We start from the raw sequence: 4,707 nt of genomic DNA on the forward strand, positions 1-4,707 counted from the left end.
ACATATGTATGCATGTATGCATGTATGCATGTATGCATGTATGCATGTATGCATGTATGCATGTATGCATGTATGTATGTATCTATGTATCTATGTATCATTGTATCTATGTATCTATGTATCTATGTATCTATGTATGTATGTATGTATGTATGTATGTATCCATGTATCTATGTATCTATGTATGTATGAATGTATGTATGTATGTATGTATGTATGTATGTATGTATGTATGTATGTATGTATGTATGTATGTATGTATGTATGTATGTATGTATGTATGTATGTATGTATGTATGTATGTATGTATGTATTATTAGAGCTGTCTTTATAAACACAATGTCATAAGGGAAATAATTATGAATTGGGTCTCACATAATGTTTACTCTATAAATGTTTAATTATTGGGTCTTAAAGAATGTTCCGTAGCTGTATAGTTTTAAAAAAAAGATTGACATCTCTCACTTGCTTCTGGAACGTTCTCGAATGTATTAACATACGGATTAAAAATCTTTTCTAATCTTTTTGGTGTTTGCATTTCCGACATTAATCTATCAGGTTATGGGCCCAGGATGCCGAAATTAACACGGGTATATTAATATTTCACGTGAAATACGAAATTAGAAGAAAAATTAATTATAACTTCTACGTATTCATGCGGAAAAAAAAATGGCTGGAAATAATTCACCAATGCAAAGCATCGAGAAACTCAAAGGTATTGAAAATTATTCGACATGGAAGTTTTGTATGAAGATGATACTAATCCATGAAGACCTCTGGGACACTATCGATGGTGAGCAAAAAGAAAAAACACGTAGCGATGTAGATATGAAAAAATCGCAGAAGGCACTAGCGAGAATATGTTTGTCGGTTCAAACGAGTGCATTTCCCCACGTCAGGAACGCAAAAGATGCACGTGAGGCGTGGAACAACCTGAGCAAAGCCTATGAGGATAAAGGGCTGTGCCGAAGACTAGGTCTGTTGAGAACGTTGTTCAGTACTAAACTGTCAGAGTATAATAGCATGGAAAGCTACCTTGGCCGACTGCAGGAACTATCTCAACAATTGCATGATATCAATTCATCTCTGGATGATGAATTCTTGGCTGTCATCATGCTCAGCGGGTTACCAAGTAATTATGATCCACTCATTATGGCACTTGAAAATTCAAATTTAAAGTTGTCGAGTGACATGGTCAAAGTTAAATTATTACAAGAATATGACCGCAGGAATAATACTGAAGGTACCATGGCATTTGCAACAACTAGAAAAGCACCAAAATGCTATAAATGTAAGAAAACAGGACATTTTATAAAGGACTGCCCGAGGAATTTTAATAAGAAGCCAGAAAAAGACAAGAAGTCTGATAAGGATAGACCATCAAAAGCTCTGTTAACTGCACTCTCAGTTAGTATCCAGCGTGGTGTTTGGTATGTGGACAGCGGTGCATCACACCATATGTGCAATAATCGAGAACTTTTTTGTGATTTTAATGAAGAAAATACATCACAAGTAAGTGTTGCCAACGGTGATAATTTACCAACAGCTGGACAAGGTAATGTTCGTGTCAAATTGCAAGACTGTGCGAGAACCATTAGAGACGTTTACTTTGTACCTAATCTTTCAGGAAACTTACTTTCTGTTAGTTGTTTAGTAAATAAAGGTTATACAGTAACATTTAGTTACCAGAAATGTATTGTATCTGATGAGGATGAAGTTTTGGCAACTGCCACTCTTAGGAATGGTATATATCAACTTGATACCATTGATCAGCCTTTGTGTGGGGGGGCAGGTAATAACAATTTTGCTTCTTACAGTACAGTTAACAAAGAAGTACAGTCTAGTGAAATGACTGTAATGATTTCTTCATCTAGCTCAAAAGGTACAGTAGAAGAGAAGTCACAGGAAATATGGCATCGTCGACTTGGCCACTTGAACTCCAGAAGTATGGCACTGATGAATAAAGGTATGGTCACAGGTATTAAATATAATTCAAATGTTTTTAATCCTTGTGTGGCATGCATCGAAGGAAAGCAAACCCGTGCTCCCTTTCCTAAAAAGTCATACACACGAGCCACACAGTTATTAGGAATAGTACACACAGATTTATGTGGACCAATGCCAACGCAGTCTATTGGTGGTGCAAAATATTTTCTGATATTTATAGACGATTTCAGTAGGAAAACATTTGTTTATTTTTTGCATAATAAAGATGAAGTTTTTGAACACTTTAAGAATTTTAAAGTTTCTGTGGAGAATCAAACTAACCACAAAATTAAAATTCTTCGCAGTGACAATGGTGGTGAATTTGTCAATTCTAAACTACAGGCTTATCTGAAAGAATGGGGTATCATACATCACACAACGGTTCCATATTCTCCTCAACAAAACGGTGTGGCAGAAAGAGCGAACAGGACCATTGTTGAGAAAGTCAGATGTATGCTAAGGGATGCCGGCCTGGATAACAAATTCTGGGCGGAAGCTGTAAATACCGCCGTGTATCTCAAAAACCGGACACCAACTAAGGCTCTAATTGGACAAGTACCTGAAGAAAAATGGAAGAATAAAAAGGTAGATGTTAGTCATTTACGTATTTTTGGCTGTACTGCCTATGCTGTGAAACCGATTAGAAACAAACTGGATTCGAAATCCAAGCAGCATATTTTTGTTGGGTATTGTGAGGATACTAAAGGTTATCGACTATTAGACCCTGATAGATCATATAAGTGTGTCAAAGCTAGAGATGTCATTTTCTTGGAAAATAAATTTCAGAATAATAGATTACATGATGATAATTTTGACTCTGAGTTAATTGAGTTTCCTCAAAATGATAATTCGAAGAAACCTGTGAGTGTTTTGCATGACCCAGAATCAATCCTGGATGGTGACAGGTACTCACAGCAAGACGAACGGCCTGAGCCGAGCCAGTCTGAACCATCCACCGTAAGACCACAGTTTTCTGATGACCAACCAAAAACACGGTCGACCACAATTACAGTGAATGATTCAGATAGTGAGATTGACACAACTATAGAATCAAATAGTTCTGCGGATCCTACGTACGTTCCAGGAAGCTCAACACTGGATGAGATGACATCAAGTTCATCAGAATATGAAGATCTCGATGAGGCTGAAATGTCTGTTTTGTTAGTTAAAAAGTTGTGCAATGATGATGATGAACCAGAAACAGTTCAAGAAGCGTTGTCAGGAAACGAAGCAACTGAATGGACTAAAGCTATGTCAGATGAGTATAAATCGTTTAACTACAACAAATGTTGGACTTTAGTTGAGAAACCGAAGAACCAGAAACCAATTAAGTGCAAATGGGTTTTTAAAAAGAAGAGAGACCTGAATGGTAAACTTTTGAAATACAAAGCACGGCTGGTAGCAAAAGGTTATTCACAGAAGTACGGAATCGACTATGAGGAAATTTTTTCACCAGTGGTAAGACACTCAACTATTAGAACTCTACTCGCTATTGCTGCTGAATTCAACATGGACATTGATCATCTTGACGTTAAAACTGCATTTTTGAATGGAGATCTAAACGAAAATGTATTTATGGAACAACCAGATGGCTTCATTGAAAAAGGTAAGGAAGATTATGTGTATAAATTAAATAAGGCTATTTATGGCTTAAAACAAGCTTCCAAAATGTGGTACGAGAAGATAAATGAAGTATTGTTAGAGAAAATGCACTTCAAAAGGGTATCTTCAGAACCATGTGTATTTTACATGAAAATTAAAAGTGAATTGTTAATAATTGCACTTTATGTTGATGATATTTTATTGTTTTCTAGCAATTCAAATTTAAAGGATAAAGTGAAACGTGAACTTATGAACACATTTGAAATGAAGGATCTTGGACCTGCACACCATATCCTTGGGATGAGAGTAATTAAAAGTGAGAATAAAATTACACTTGATCAAGTCGGATACATAAAAAGGATATTGGAGAAGTTCAAAATGACAGATTGCAAACCAGCTGCAACTCCACTACAAAAAGGAATCAAATTACCAAAGTGTGATCATAAAAGTGAAAATTCTCATTACAGAAATTTGCTTGGCTGTCTCATGTACATAGCAGTGTGCACCCGACCAGATATCGCTCATGCGGTGAGTATGCTCAGTCAATTCAATGAGTGTCACACTGAAACTCACTGGAAAGCTTTGAAGCGCGTTCTTCGCTATCTTAAAGGTACGCTGAACCATAGGTTAGTTTTTCAGAAGAGTGGTTTGGATGTAACTGCTCATGTAGATGCTGATTGGGGTGGGAATGAACTTGATCGTAGATCTTTCACTGGTTTTATTTTTAAGCTAGGTAATTCATTGATTTCTTGGGAAAGTCGAAAGCAAAAGACTGTTGCTCTCTCCAGCACAGAGGCTGAATACATGGCAATCTCTGATAGTTGTAAAGAGGCACTTTTTATAAGAGGTTTTCTTCAAGAATTGTTGAATATTGAATGTAAAGTTACTTTATATAATGATAACCAATCTGCACAAAAATTAACTGCTAATTGTATGTATCATAGTAGAACTAAACACATTGATGTAAGGCATCATTTCATTAGAGAAAACATTAAGAAAAATATTGTTAATGTTAAGTATTTGCCAACAGATTTAATGATTGCTGATTTGTTGACAAAACCTCTGACAAAAGAGAAACATGATCAATTTGTGAAAGGTTTATGTTTACATTATTATGTT

The sequence above is a fragment of the Vanessa tameamea genome, chromosome 20 (genome assembly GCF_037043105.1).
Source record: "Vanessa tameamea isolate UH-Manoa-2023 chromosome 20, ilVanTame1 primary haplotype, whole genome shotgun sequence".
Lineage (NCBI taxonomy): Eukaryota > Metazoa > Arthropoda > Insecta > Lepidoptera > Nymphalidae > Vanessa > Vanessa tameamea.